The 16,559-nt window shown below is 45.9% G+C and overlaps 1 pseudogene; it reads right to left on the reverse strand.

Annotated features, from left to right (window-relative positions):
• Nucleotides 1–2,726: 2,726 nt before the first annotated feature.
• LOC147253722 (intraflagellar transport protein 88 homolog pseudogene) lies at nt 2,727–7,387 on the reverse strand (annotated as a pseudogene).
• Between the last annotated feature and the right edge of the window lie 9,172 nt (nt 7,388–16,559).

A 16,559-nucleotide genomic window follows, 5' to 3' on the forward strand; every position in this document is an offset into this window, starting at 1 on the left:
CCACTAGAGTAACACTCATTTTATCAGTCATAGCTGAGCAGACTATATTTTCTACTCCACTGCTAGCTCCTATATATGGTTCATCCTACCTCCTGGAGCAGTCAATAACACTTTTGTTGGACTTTCTAGGTTATGGGAACAGTAAGGCCCTCTCTCTAACCTATTGCATTGTCTTTTCACCCAGGCTCAAACCTCTACTCTGAGAGCTCATTCATCTTCTCCCCCTCCTGCAGCTTGGCGGCATGTTCTGGCAGTTCTCTCAAACCCGTGTCTGTACCCAGCTCATTCTTAATGTCTTCTGTAAGCATGTTTGAGCTTGTGTTATATTCATATTCTGAGCAAGCAAGACACAAGTGCATGTGATTAAGTGCAAAAGTAGGGGTTGATTTAGGTTAACAAACTGATGGTGAATTGTTATTCATTATTTGCTATTCGTCATTCATCGTCCTCCACTTATCTGGGTCCGGGTTGCGGGGGCAGCAGCTAGGCAGATATAATCCCTTCAGCGTGTCCTGGGTCGGCCCCGAGGCCTCCTTCCAGCCGGACATGCCTGGAACACCTGAGGGAGGCGTCCAGGAGGCATCCTCACCAGATGACCGAACCACCTCAACTGACTCCTCTCAACATGGAGGAGCAGCGGCTCTACTCTTGAGTCCCTCTCGAATGACCAAGCTTCTCACCCTATCTGTAAGGGAGAGCCCAGCCACCCTGCAGAGGAAACTCATTTCGGCCGCTTGTATTCACGATCTTGTTCTTTTGGTCGTTACCCAGAGCTCATGACCATAGGTGAGGGTTGATACGCAGATTGACCGGTAAAGCTTTGCCTTTTGGCTGAGCTCCCTCTTCACCTTGATGGACTGGTTTAGCACCCGCATCACTGCAGATGCCGCCCCAATCCGCCTGTCAATCTCGCGCTCCATCCTACCTTCACTCGGAACAAGATACCAAGATAATTAAACTCCTCCATCTGAGGCAGGACCCCCCCCCCCCCCAACCTGGAGTGGGCAGGCCAACCTTTTCCGCCTGAGGACCAGGGCCTCAGACTTGGAGGTGCTGATTCTCATCCCTGCCGCTTCACATTTGGCTGCAAACTACCCCAGCAAGAGCTAGTGGTCTTGGCCTAATGGAGCTAAGAGGACCACGTCATCCGCAAAAAGCAGAGACAACATCCTCCCACCACCAAACTCGACCCCCTCCACCACCCGGCTGCGCCTAGAAATTCTGTCCATAAGAGTTATGAACAGAACCAGTGATGAAGTGCAGCCTTGGCGGAGTCCAACCCTCACTGGGAACAAGTCAGACTTACTGTCGGCAATGCAAATTTGACCCTCCTCTCCAGTACCCTGGCGCAGACCTTTCTGGAGAGACTGAGGAGTGTGATCCCCCAATAGTTGTAACACACCCTCTGGTCCCCTTTCTTGAAGATGGGGACCACCTCCGGTCTGCCACTCCAAAGGCATTGCCCCCAATGTCCACGCAATGTTGCAGAGATGTGTCAACCAAGACAGCCCTACAACATCCAGAGCCTTGAGATACCCAGGGCGGATCTCATCCACCCCTGGAGTTGCTTCACCGCCTTGGCGATGTCTGCCCCAAAGATCAGATGACACCCGCCCCTCCCCAAGTACTCCCCAACTCTGTTTCCTCCATGGAATCCATGGAATACGTGTTGAGGAGTTCCTCAAAGTATTCCTTCCACCATCCAATTATCTCCCCAGTTGACATCAGCAGCCTCCCGTCCCCACCATAAACAATGTGGGCAAGTAGCTGCCCTCTCCCCCCGAGGTGACGGACGGTTTGCCAGAACCTTTTCGAAGCTGACCGATTCTCCATGACCTCACCAAACTCCTCCCACACCCGAGTTTTTGCCTCGGCAGCCGCCATGGCTGCACACCTGCTGATGAATTTAATTTTCTAAAAACATGTACAGTATGGGTTGCACTTTCACGACCCCTGCATTATGATAAATACACACTTCAAATAAGGGATGATTCTGTATTTTAAGGGACAGTTGGCAATCCTTCCTCAGGCTGTAAAGCAGCATTGGCGTCTGTGTCTCCATCACCCATGCTGCTCTGTTACGGTCATCTGTTGTCTTCTTCGCAAGCAACCGCACCTCAACCAATGCGATAAGCAGGATTCTGTGCTGTCAGCTCATTGGTCACAGAGGAGGAGAGGGGGCCAGGGAATACGTTTACTGTGAGTTTCCATATAAAGCGTTTATTCCGTTGACATTTCACAGACTATTGTTGATTCTCGCAGTAATACGGGAAAGAGTGGGTCCCTTTTCAGCTCAACAGGGGACACATACTTTTGTTTCTAAATATAGGATGATTCTGTTTCTCAAGGGCCGGTTGGCAACCCAGTGTGCCCTTATGTATGTCCCCCAGGACTTTACATTTCCTTACCCTCCTTATCATTTGAAATGTATGCAAAACTCATGAGCCAGTATTTAAAACTCTCCATGACCATATTACAAGTTAATAATTTCCACACTACACAAATGAACAGGGTATTTGTGGTGCAGTTTATCAAGGTACAAAAAAAGTGCAGAGGGTATTAACTTGCCTTTTGTTTGGTCTCATGAAAAAACAGACATGTTGAAAATAAAGTGAAAACAGGCAGAGATTCAAATCACCAAGATGAACAATATTATTGATAAAACAAGGGCACTCAGGAGCTGAGGAAACACGATCAATAACATGCAAGGAAGAAAAAGCAGCTATAGGATTAAATACCGAGATAAAATAAAATAATGAATACAAGAAATACTTATACTTAATGCCTTTGTTCACAAGAGTTGGTGGTTGTGGCAATCAGCTTTCACAGCGACTTCTGGATATCGGTCAGCCTTGTTGTCGTCCCTCCTCATGAAGTACAGGAAGGACAGGCTGGTGGAGGCAGTGCTCTTTACTCTTCTGTCCTTCTTGTCAAATGTCTTCAGACTCCCCACAGCCTAATTAATGTCCTTCTCTCTGATGAAGCCGATGTCTTGGTTTACCTCCAGTTCATTGCCAAGTTCAACCTAGTGAGAGCTCTTCACCGCACCAACACACCAGTCAAGTCCCGTGGCAAAAGAGGTCCCAGTGGCTGGAGCAATGAGCTTAGCAGCTGTCGTGATGTACTTCTCAAATAGATTTTTCAAGTCTCTCTCCATCTGGTGAATCTTATCATTCTCAATGGCCTCTGTGACCGTGTCTGAACTGCAGTTATCATCATTCAGTGAGAAATGTTTTTCTTCATCAATGCCCAGAGGGATAGAATTGAGATCCTGAAAGGCTTTTCTTCATCCTCTCCTCTTCTTGAATGGCACGGTAGCTCAGGACGAGGTTGAAGTTTGTCTTGAGATTTGGACTCTCCCTCATTTTGTCATCAAAGCAGTTAATAGCTTCTGAGTATTGGCCCATGTGGACAAAAGCCATGCTAATATTCTGCATTATTATTCCATCCATCCATCCATCCATTGTCTTCCGCTTATTCCTACATTAAGGTTCGCGGGGGGGCTGGAGCCTATCCCAGCGTCAACGAGTGAGAGGCGGGGTTCAACCTGGACAGGTCGCCAGTCCATCACAGGACCAACACATAGAGACAAACAACCATTCACACTCACAGTCACGCCTACAGTCAATTTAGAGTATCAATCAGCCTCGTCCTCTCTTGATGTCTTTGGACTGTGGGAGGAAGCTGGAGTACCAGAGAGAACCCACACAGGAACAGGAGAACATGGAGACTCCACACAGAAAGATCCTGTGCTGGAGCCGGGGCTTGAACCCTGAACCTTCTTGCTGTGAGGCCACAGTGCTGACCACTGCACCACCGTGCAGCCCTGCATTATTATTATTATTGTAAATTTCTTTCCATCAGGTGAAGCTCATCATTCTTAATGGCCTCTGTGACCATGTACGTGCTGGCATTACCTTCTCCACAAAGGCCACCATAACCATCTGCATTGTCCTCATCCTAATGTCCTTCTGAGTACTACTGAGCTGATCCAGTGCCATTTTGTAGAATTTAATGGCTTTGGGCTTGTTCTTTACAATGATAAGGTAGCTTTTCAGGGGCCTCTTGGTGTATTACATTAATTTTTACTGGTTGGCTTGGTTCAGCAGAACCGAGCAGGTGACATCACTTGCATGGCAAGAGCGTGTTCTCTGCCTTGTCAGTGCTCTCGTTTTAAGTATCTCATGCTTTGTGACATGTAACTCTTGCTTATCAAGTCATCCACTTCTCACAGATCTTGAAATTCTCCACAGGTGTGCACCCTTTACTTCTTTAAGTTGAGTTTCAAGACTTTTGGACTGGCCCAGAGGGTCAGAGGCTGAGCCTCGAGTCAAGGTGAGGATTTAACCTGCTGCTCTGGGTTGGGCTGTTCCAGTCTTGCCCTGCTCATGGGTGGAGGAGCCTTGTCGGTGTATCAGGCTTCTCCACTCATGGGTCTGCATATTGTTGAGGCAAAAAGGATCCTGCCTTCAGGCAAGAGGTGGGGTTCACCCTGGACAGATTGCCAGTTCCTAGATCCGAAAAAGGATGCGAAATATTGATCCTCAATGCCAAGAAATGTAACAGACATGATCTGCAATTATGGTCACTTCAAGTTGGAAATGTTTAATATTCCATGTTTCTTCAGTCTCTTTTCCAGTTGTTTTAGTGCCTTTTGGTGTCATTTAATGACTGAGGGTAATTCTTGTGTTAACAGGGACCTCGGCCAGAGCTCAAGCAGCTTAGGCATTTATTTGACCAATTTAGAAAATGGTTATTCTGAAGACAGCGCTGCCAAATGTTTAATTAATGTTCATTTAGATTTGTTTGAGAAATACACATTTAAAAATTAACAGAAGTTTTGGGTGCATTTTTTTTTTTTTTTTGATAACCTTGAAAGGATATTAAGGCTGCCAAAACCTTTCCCCTTTTTGGACCAAAACTACAAACAAAATATACATAGGCCCTCCAATAAATACATGAATAAATTGATAAATATGTGTGTGCAGAATGGCTACTACCTGTTAAGTATAACAAGTTTATTGTTATTTGGGCCTGAAGTTGACCTGTGATACCATTGGTTTATTGTACTGCTGTTGTTAACAATACCTGCCATATGAGATTTTCACCAGACGTACAGCACTGCTGCAAACTGCAACCTGCAACAACTGACACATGTAGTATGAGTTGCTTTATTTTCTGAACATCAGACAAAATGTAAATACAGAATTAGCTGGAACAATTACTACATTACATGGGCTCTGTTGTCGTCTGCGTTGTGTAGTTGGTAGAAGACTGGATCTCTTTGGAGGAGCTCTCCATTTATTTCTGACAGCAGAAAACAAGAACAAATCCTCCATTAAACCGCGAGCGTACAACTCCAGCCCCTACACAAGTCAGATGATATAGAGGTATGTTAACATATTAAAACATTTTTAAAAGAGAAACCAACTCTTAACAGTAGTTCAACAGCATTAATACAACTAAATTACAGCAAGCCAAATATTGCTTACCACTCCCACGGAGTATTGTAACAAAAGGGGAGAAGAGAAGCGGGAAACACCCTTTTTCGAGCAGGGGGCCCCCAAAAGGTGAACATAGGGGTACAGAGGCTGAGACTCACAAGTTCCACATATTATGTATGGAGGCCTAACATGTCAGGTAATTAAAAATAAATACACAATTTTTTTTGTAATGATAATTAAAAAAGAATAAAGATACATTTATATAGCACTCTTATACACAGAATACTACTGCATAATTAACCGTTACACTTGAATATTTACAAAAACGAACACATTGCACAACCAACAAGGCTAACTTCAGCATTTTTATGTGCTTTGTTTTTTTAAATTCAAAATTATTTGAGCTACTATCTTCTCTTTATTCTTCTGTATGACATTCTGATGCTCATCAAGTGGTACCCTTAATGGTTTAGATAAATTTATTCATATATTTGCTTTAACTGTAGATTAAGCCATACATATATATTTGCTGAAACTGTAGTTAAATTCATACATATATTTACTTAAAATAGAGTGCAGGAAACACAAGGCAGTGAAGCACAGACCAGATTGTATAAGAGTGGACAGGTGAAAGGTCACAACAGGGAATAGCAGGAGTGTAGCTCATGGCTGGCATCACTCCCTCAAGCTAATCAGGTCAGAACAGAGTCCACAGAATTTTTACGGTAGCATGAAGTGGTGGGAGTCAGAAGTAGATAAGAGCAAGGTCATGAATCAGGGAAAAGAGAGGTTTTGATCTTCACAGATGCAACAAGAAGTCTACGATGGGAACAGATGGTGCTGGCACGCGGTCAGACAGAAGATTCTGCAAAATAACACGAAGATCAAAAATACACACTTGCACGCAGAAGCGATCACGTAAGCACCTCCTTGTAACACATAAAACTGGAGAGATAGTTAGATCGTTGGACTTCTTGCCCCAACGCCAGGGACGACGCATCTGCGTATGCTGACTTCAGGATAGGGGAAGACCATCTCCAGAGCTCTGTATTCTTTCCTATTAATCTGAATAAATTCTTTTGAACCAACTGGAAGGTGTCCTCTCCAGATTTTGAACAGCGCAATATAAACTCTGTGGGTCCTTCTGACTGATTAATGATGACTTGTTGAAAAATTCCTACAGAGAAACTTGGTGACCCCGACGTGATATGAAGGAAGGACATCGGTAACTCGGTCGATTGAGGACCACCCCGAGTGACTTCGGACTTCTCAATTCTCTGACGGCGCCGATAAAATAAGGTAAGCAGTCACCTGTTGTATTGAAGTACTGCCATTGGACAATCCAAATTAAGAGAATTGTGAAGACCTCCGTCATTCATAGTGAATTGGACACATCAAAGATTAACAGAAAAGAAATTATCAAAGGTCAAAGAGAGGGTTTGACTTTAAATTAATCGGAGTGAGGGTCTGATTTAAAATACTGGAGTGAGGGTCCAATTTAGTGACAGAAACGGCGCTAGTGGGTTCGAGGCCCGGGGCAATAGAGTCCCCCGAATATATGAATTGGACAGCGGTAAATTGGCGCTACGGGCTTGGCAGGCTTAAGTGTCGGAGTCCATTGAGTTAACAACTCATAAAGAAGAAGTCACAGAAGAATAAGAGAAGTAAAAGACGTAAAAAAAAAAAATACGTGCAAGGGGAATTGTGTGGGTGGTTTCTGAGGCATCCAAAACAGACGAAGTGGGAAGAATAAGTAATGAGACTGTTGCAGTGAGTAACATCCGCCCCTCAGTAAAATCGAGTGGTAGAAGCTTGTTGGGAAAACTGCAACCTCTCTGATTACAATTACTTACCCAGTCTGTGTGTCTCTGGGGTCTGTGGGAATTTTGGGATTGGACACTTGGTGAGGAGTCAGTAAAATTCTCAGACCTATGTTTCCTCATCGCACTATCTTGGGATAGCGTAGAAGCATATGAGGAGAGATAACTGAGGAGGACAAGATCCACTGACACCTCTATAAGTGTGTGTGGCCACATTTGAACTGTGTTGTGTGATTATAATTGTGAAAGACCATGGCAAACAATGATAAACTTAACTGTGAACAGTGGGAGGTGTGGTGGAAAGGCCTAATATCGCAGGCGATATCTGGCTATTGTGGTGATGACAAGGGAAAGAAAACATTGAGACAGAACATTGATGACTACACTAAACAATGTAAAGGACAGAAGTGGTGGGGAGTTGGTGGACTCCAGTGTATTAGGGACAGATTGTGTGTGGATGAGAAGGCGGCGTATGATGAAGTGATGGATCATGACAAAGTGAAACCCGGCAGATTGAGTCGGAAGAAGCATGCTAAAGCAGGTCAGAAGAAAGATGAGTGGAGAGCAATGTTGCATTTGATGGCCATGGCAGCTGGAACCTGGTGTCACATACAGACGCTGAAAGGAACGCAGGAGAAACCTCCTCCGTACTCAGGTCCGTCGGCACCTCCAGCGCCTGCGGCAGTGTTGCAGATGCCTGTTATCTCGGTGAAGGGAGATGTACAGGTGGAGTTTGAGGAAGAAGCGGATGAGGCCTCCGGTGGACAGGGACAGTCAGAATACAATGAGGTGAGAGAGCAGTTAGAAGAAGCCAGAAGGAGACTAGAAGAAGAGAGACTGAGAAATGAAGGTGGAAACAGGGAAAGTTGAGAGGACAGGGAGAAGAGAGAGAGAGATGAGCAAGCATATAGAGACACCACCACCACCGTCGTCTTCCACTTATTCCTTACTAGTAAGGGTCGCGGGGGGGGGGGGGGGGGGGGGCTGGAGCCTATCCCAGCATCTACGGCCGAGAGGCGGGGTTCACCCTGGACAGGTCGCCAGTCCATCGCAGGGCCAACATACAGAGACGAACAACCATTCACACTAACAGTCAACAATGTAGGTATAAAGTGGTGAGAGTTTTAGCGTAGGAGATTGATGTCTCAGTTTGACCAAAGTGTGAGAGCAGAGCTGAAAGCTGCGCCTTCAAGAACCCCCCCCCCGCTCTCTGCCACCTGGGCTAGAGTGGAGAGGAGAGGAGGAATTTTTGAGAGATTGACGTGTGAAAAATGCTCATAAATCGCCAGAGTTTGGTCAAAAGTTCAATGTAATATATTTTTGTGGACTTCTGTTGGATTTAGGTCACAAGTGTCTCCATATCATTTGTAGGTATTGAGACAAATAACTGAGTTTTGGTTCCATGTTGACATTCCTCGGGGCGGGGTGGGCTGTAGAATGTGTTTTTAGAGATGTAGGTGGTGCTGTGGATCACAATTTGGCACTTTGGGGGATAATTTTGACATTTTATTTAAAAAAATTTCGCCAGACCTGGTGTGTGTGTGTGTGTGTGTGTGTGTGTGTGTGTGTGTGTATGTGTGTGTGTTAGATTGTTAGATTTCAGTTTTTGAGTGTGTTTAGGGGGTCAAATTAAGGTTCAAAGTGGCAAAAGTGGAAAAAAGAAATAAACGTTGCAAAAACCGGAGGGATTTTGCCCTGAAGTTCCTTCGGACTCAGGCCTAATTACTCTTATGCACCCGTGTGTGGGGAGATGGGTGGGGCTGGATGGTGGATGGTCATGGCAGTGCAAAAATGCATGGGAAAATAAGTGGAATTCAGATTTTATCTTCCTGGTCTCAATCAACCTGTGTGGGCCGCCCAAATAAAATCTATGTATGAGAGACTCTGGTCATGAATTTAAGGATTGTATTAGTCTCTTTTGGTTACTGAATGGAAGTTTCTTGTCAGCAGAATGACAATGGAAGTGGCAATTCAGTGTTATTCATGTATCTGTCTTTGAAGCTATGACTCCATTTTAACCTTAGAAATTAGACCCATGGCTTAATCTCAAACAATTTATGGAGAGTGTAAAAAAACCAATATCTCGCTATTTAATCAACATTCTCACAAACAAAGACCCTCACCCTTGTCCTTGTTTTTATTCCCTTCAAGTTCTCCAGTGTGGTCAAATTAATGCCTTTGTCGCTATATTTAGCAAGCCTTCAGACCCCATTAGTGACTCTTCTGCAAAAAATCAGGTAGTTACATGTCTAGTAGCTTTTTTTGGTGTTATTGGAGACTTTAAGAGACTGTAACATGGAAGCACATACTGTTCTTCCTATTCTCAACTAGCAGTGGATCCTGCTCTGGGCTCCTCCCCTGTCCCAAAGCACTCACAGTCAGGCCTGTCCTTGTGTCGCAGCCTGTCCCTCTCTGCTGCAGCAAGACAAATGGATGTTCAACTCTCTTCATCCAGAGTAATACCCTTTTCACACTGAAAAACGTGTGTGAACACGGGTTTTTGGACCTGTGTTTACTCTGTATTGGGGCGCATGAAAGCTTTCAGAAGACCTGGGTCTTAACTCCAATGCTGCATGCCTGTGTTTTTCTCTCTCGTACGTCATCACGCTGACAACGTCATCATTTCACGTGAAGTTGCACCGGAACACTGAGAGGTGAACAAACGTCAACATGGACGCCGTTGAATCAAATGTGAGGGTTGTCATTGCATGCGTTGCATGTTGTCTCTTTTGCAAAGCATACAAACTTGGCGAAGATAGGATATCTGAGTGCTAATGCAGCAAAAGAAGATAGACGTTTTGGCTCGTGTGGAAGGGAGCCAAACGCGGGTCGAAATGCTGAGTAGACCCTTTGAGAGTGCTGAAAAATCTGTGTTGACCGGCGATTTTTGGTGCAGTTTGAAAGGGGCTTAAGTGACAAATATATCAACTTTTTCAGGTCTTGTGAGCACATTACTCCATTCCCCAGTTCATGTCCTCAATGAGCAGCGGGTTCCACCCCCCCCCCCCAACAGAAAAAGTTCATTTGTAAGTCTAAACATATTTAAGATATTTTTCACACACTTGTCTGTCACCAATGATGAGAATCCTTGACCTGCCACATAAAGTCCATTATATGTAAATTCATTATGATGCAAATTACCTGCTGACGTCATCTAGCGATGTCTGGCTACTATTGGGACAGACAGTAGCTGCTTTTCGAGAAGTAGAAACAATTTTTCCCTCTGGTGAATAAATTTTAGACAAAGGTTTGTCAAAAACATTGCATAGAATGTTCATAGCAAAATTAGCATCCAATGAATAGTCGTTATCAAAATAAATCCTTGTGGTTTTTATCGGCATGCAAAAAGAGATTCACAGTCAATTTAAATCCAGCAGACAGTTTTTATTTCAAATAAATCAGACAATTGCACAAATGAAAATTAAAGGGAAAAAATAGTTTAAAAAGATTTTACACTTTAAAGCTTTTTAAAGTTTATTTTAAGGTTGAAAGGTTGGTGGTGAGGAGGACACCCTGACCCTCCCTGTCATCGCTGTCATGTTTTCTTGTGGTGCTGTGGTTCTTCTGATGAAGGGTGGCATGTTTGCTGTCTCAGGCTCCACCAAATATCTTCTTTAGGATGCCACAATATGGCCTCTTCAGGACTCCATCTTCCCCGGCATCGGTGGCACAAGGGTTTCTTCTGGTGCCACATCACTTCAAGTAGAGGACCCCATCGTCATTCTACCGAATGGTGCGACGATGTACCCGACAGAGGATGCAGTGACCCTTCATCAAATCAGTGCCGCAATTCTTGACAATATGGCCTCTTCAGGACTCCATCTTCCCCGGCATCGGTGGCACAAGGGTTTCTTCTGGTGCCACATCACTTCAAGTAGAGGACCCCATCGTCATTCTACCGAATGGTGCGACGATGTACCCGACAGAGGATGCAGTGACCCTTCATCAAATCAGTGCCGCAATTCTTGACAAAAGGAACAGCACGAGCTTTTGTGTACTGTTTTACTCTGTGTTTCCTGCACAGAGCATCAGGATCTGTCCTTGAAAAGGTGTAGCAAATTCTCTGGTAGTAGTAGAATTCAGGGGCAGGGGTCGGCCTCCGGATCTTAGCCTGCATGGCACCGCAGTTCACGCACGCCTTGCAAAATAATTATTGTGCAGTGAAATAATGTTGCTTGGGGCAGGGGATGGCTCCCACATCATGTCCATCACCCTATCGCTGGCACCATAGCATACGTAGCGTACAGGTACTTCCTACCAAGCTTGGTGAAGTAGTTCTCTTCAACATCAGCACTGGCGCTTGGGGCAGGGGTCGGCCTCCAGATCCTTCTCTTCCTGGCACGGCAGTTGATGGTGCGGCGATGCACCTGGCAGAGGAAGCTGTGACCCTTCGTCACATCAGTGCCGCAGTTCTTGATATAAGGAACAGCCCGAGCTCTTGTGTAATGCTTGGCTCTGTGCTTCCTGCACAGAGCATCAGGATCAATCTTTGAGAACAGGTGGCAAATTCTCCTGTGGTAGGAGATTTCAGGGGCAGGGGTCGGGCTCCAGATCCTTCTCTCCCTGGCACGGCTGTTCAAGGTGCGGCGATGCACCTGGCAGAGGAAGCTGTGACCCTTCGTCACATCAGTGCCGCAATTTTTGACATAAGGAACAGCCCGAGCTCTTGTGTAATGCTTGGCTCTGTGCTTCCTGCACAGAGCATCGGGATCAGTCTTTGAGAACATTTGGCAAATTCTCCTGTGGTAGGAGAACTCAGGTGCAGGGGTCAGGCTCAGGATCTTAGCCTGCCTGGTGCAGCAGTTCAGTCCATAATTATTTTGCCTTGCAGCATTGGTGCTCGGGGCAGGAGTTGGTCTCCAGACAATGTCCTCCATGGCACCATAGTTGCTGCTATGCTGCGCGGCGGATGGCTCCCAGATCATGTCCATAACCTCATTGCTTGCGCTGTAGTATCTTTGGAGCTGGGACTGGACCAGATACATCACAAAGGAACTCATAATGGGGCTTCAAAAGTCTCTGCTGGTGCTGAATTTTCTTCCACTTGCTCTCAGTTTTGTCTGGTCCCAACTTGCTCTCACGTTACTAGTTGTGTTCTTTCTTTCTATATATTTGTTCTCTCACCAATTCTACATTCAGTCATGTCTTCTGCTGTCATGTCAAGATGACAGTCACAAGCCAGAATGTCTTTCTGTGATCTCGTGGACTGAGACTTAGCAGGCTGTGTTCTCGTGAGGGTCAGAATTCAACCTTCATTTTGAGTTGAGAATTACAACGCTCCCATTTTATGTGCGCATTTTTATAAAGTCCAGGCTAAGAAAAGCCCTCTTTTTTGTAATTAAATTTGTAATGATGCTATCTTGTGATAATGGTAAATATCTTGTTGTGATGGTGGATTAATTCATCTGGCTGTTCAACATGTTCAAGTTCATTATCCCTACATGCCAAAATATATTTTATGAGGAGTACAATTTTCTGGCCTCAATCAGAATGTGTGCATTTTGTTTTCATCAACATTATTTCTCAGCTCTGTAAGTTTTGAAAACGATGTGGGGAACTCCTTAAACTAGTAAAGTATGCATTTCTGTGTGCAAACTAGTGAGGGGCGTGGGTGCATGTCAGGATATTTTGCTACCAACACAGAATCCACACTTTAGTCATGTGATGAGATGGCTACTCTGCTCATGATGTTAACGGACAAAATGCGAATTGAAAGAGTGACACAAATGTGTTTATGAACAAAACACATGTCTCCAGTAGACTTTGATCCAACATTTGAAGGTCACAGGGAAACTCATTTGTCTCTTGTGCTGCCAGTTCAACCCACTTTGGCAGATGACCCACTCAGTCACCTCAGTTTCAACTTTGTTTTGAATATTCCACTGTGGAAGCATAGGAATGTGGACACAATGTCCTTTCTCAGAAGTGGAATTCGAATTCACACCTCCAGGAGAGACTGCGACCTGAACGCAGTACCTTCGACCACTCTGCCATCCTGAAAGAAACTGGAAAAGGTAGACTGCAATATGAAATGAATGAATTGATTCATTGGCAAAGTAGAATGGCTTCCACAGGAGCTACTGGCTCCTGAGTTCATTCATTTATTCATCGTCTTCCGCTTATTCCTTTCTATTAAGGGTCGTGGGGGGGCTGGAGCCTATCCCAGCGTCTACGGGTGAGAGGCGGGGTTCACTCTGGACAGGTCGCCAGTCCATCGCAGGGCCAACATAGAGAGACAAACAACCATTCACACTCACAGTCACACCTACGGTCAATTTAGAGAATCAATCAGCCTCGTCCCCAATTGCATGTTTTTGGATGGTGGGAAGAAGCCGGAGTACCAGAGAGAACCCATGCAGGCACGGGGAGAACATGGAGACTCACACAGAAAGATCCTGCGCCTGAACCGGGACTCAAACCTGGAACCTTCTTGCTGTGAGGCCACAGTGCTAACCACTGCACCACCGTGCAGCCCATATAGAGACACAGAAGAAGAATATGGTGGTGGACTACTAGAGAATAATGGTGACAAACCACAGAAGGACAAAACTGACCATGATGCAGCTGACAAACCCGACCCTACGAAAAAGAAAAGCAGATCTACAGTAGAACCCAGACTGTTTGGAAACCCCCTACTGAGACCTGAGCCCCCTAAAAAGTGTGCAAAGCCCAGTACTGATGAAAGACGGATGTCAGTCAGAAAACTACAGACAAGAACAGGAGTAGAATATCACTCGCCTCACTCCAGAGGATGGGATCCCAGATAGACGCTACCTGACAGACCTCCACTGACACCAAAACCACGTGATAAAGATCACAAATCTATGCCAGGAAAACTGAAATGTGACATTGTTTTCGAGCGCGAAGACTCTGATGATGACGAGCCAACACAAAAAAGCTGTCCACCCAGTAGAGCACCCAGTAGACCAGGAAGCCATTCTGCTAGCTCTGTGTCTGATCACACATGTAGTTAATCTACAGGCGGGAGTAGCAAAACAACGACGTTCACTATGCCGCTAATACAACAACTGGGGGGTGGGGAAGTGATATACAAACCGTGGCCACTCGCTGACAGAGACACGTTGGTTAGACGCCTCCCCAGTTATGGGATGAGGGTGCAGGACCCTGGCTGACAAAGTTACACTCCCTGACAGCGGGGACTACACTCTCCATAGGGGACATGAGAGCCCTGGTAGGAGCGTGTACTTCAGTATCACGTGTACTAGACATCGACACAGAAGCTGACACTAATGGTGCACCTGATAACATGCCTTACACACAAATAGTGAGAGTGTGGGGAAATGCACTGAGAAGGGCGTTTCCGCCCTCATGCACAGCCCCTCACACAGTGTTTTCCAGACAGCCTGGTGAGTCTCCCTCCTCCTTCATAAACAGATGTGAGGATGAGTGGGAGAACAGAACAGGTGAAAGACCAAATCATTCCCCACTAGCAGCCACTCAATTTAAAATGGCTCTGTTAGCAGGAGTGTCACAGAAGGTGCGCAGTGAGATGGAAAATGATCCTCATTGCAGTGGAGATAACTTGGCACAGTGGTGCAGAGTGTTTACTCACAGACTCAGACAAGAAGACAGCGACTCAGCTAAATCTAATAAAGAATTAGAGGACTTGAAGATGCAACTGACTAAACTCCAAATAGCACAAGCTAGAGAACAAGCAACCGGTGCTAAGAAGTCTGCCAAAGCAGAGAAACAGATGGTGCAACAGCAGGCCACACCTGCACCACCAGCACCAGTAATGCCTGCACCTGTGGTACCAGCCTTACCGTACTATCCACTGCAGTACCAGTGGGCTCCACCTGGACCCCAGCCTCAGTACTATCAGGCCCCTCTCCAACGAGGAGGAGGCAGAGGGCGTGGTTACTCTCAACAGAGAGGAGGAGGCAGTGGTCGGGGAGGTGGGAACGGTAACCAGGGGCCGCCGCAGGGGGAGGGATGTTATGTCTGTGGGGCACTAGATCATTGGGCACGACACTGTCCTAACAAACCTCCATCCCAGAGGGGACGTGGGCGTGGTCAGGGAGGACCACCACAGGACCATCAGGCACCACAACAACACCTGACTCCACAACAATACCAGATGCCTCAGTGGGAAAGGGAGGACTGGTACCTGCCGTCACAATAGGGGTGCCCGGTTCCAACAGCAGGGGGATTGGCTGACCTCCTGTTTAGAGTGAGAGTAGAGGGAGTAGCTGTTGACATGCTGGTGGACACAGGAGCAAAATATTCTACTATAAATCATAGCCTCCCAGAAGCTCTTATCTCTTGACAGAAAAGTGGGACGAGTGGGTTTTCATGGACAGCCAACTGCCATCCCATTTACCCAGCCCCTCCGAACGGCAGTCAGTGAACGAACTTTGCAGCATCAGTTTGTGCACTCTCCATCCTGTCCTATTCCCCTGATGGGAAGAGACTTGTTGACTAAATGCAATGCTTCTATTTTGTGTGGTGAAACGGGACTGGAAATATCTTTCACTGATGGAATAAAGATGACACCTACCAACTCGGTGCTGGCCTCCTCAGTGACTGGACAATGGTTGATGCATGAACCTGAAGTTAAAGAGAATGTTAACGCTACCATCTACTGGGCAGAACTGTGTCTAGATGAACCTGGTCCCCAAAGTCTGATGACTCTTTTCCATCAATGGCGCCCATGGATTAACTCCATGCACCCCTATGATCCTCCTACTGATCCGTATCATTGCACTCTCCTCTATGATTGATATCAGACTAATGAGGTATATGAAGAGGCGTTTAGTCAAGTGAATGGTTCACACTGGATGCTGCAGTCAGATTGTATATATGTAAATAAAACAGGAGTGGCAGCCTGTGTGGTGTTGACCCCCGAACAAGATGAATGGTTTCAAATGTCAGATGCCTCAGTCCCACATATCTCACTGTTGGTGGGAGTTAGAGTGGATGCTAAGGATCTCGGACCAATGACCAAAGCGGCCCATTTAGCGACCGACTGGAAACAGACACCGGTGGCAGGCTTAACATATTCAGCCTCCCTAGAGACTCATCGCATCACTCATCACACTGTGACCCCATCGGTGTTGCAACAGTGTGAGTTGATGAGACAACATGGACGTGAAAATTCAGATAGTGACATGACTACAGAACTCTTCAGTACCATATCGCCTTTGGTGTGGTCAGAAGGAAAAACAGATGTAGGACACTGTGACCCTGAAACACCAGTAACATTTGAAGTGTCACCCGGACTGCCCGTTTGGATATCACAATATCCACCTAAGCCCGGCGCTGTCGGGCCCATCAC

The sequence above is a fragment of the Aulostomus chinensis genome, chromosome 11 (genome assembly GCF_037954235.1).
Source record: "Aulostomus chinensis isolate RoL2024-O1b breed Wild chromosome 11, RoL_Achi_v1.0, whole genome shotgun sequence".
NCBI lineage: Eukaryota > Metazoa > Chordata > Actinopteri > Syngnathiformes > Aulostomidae > Aulostomus > Aulostomus chinensis.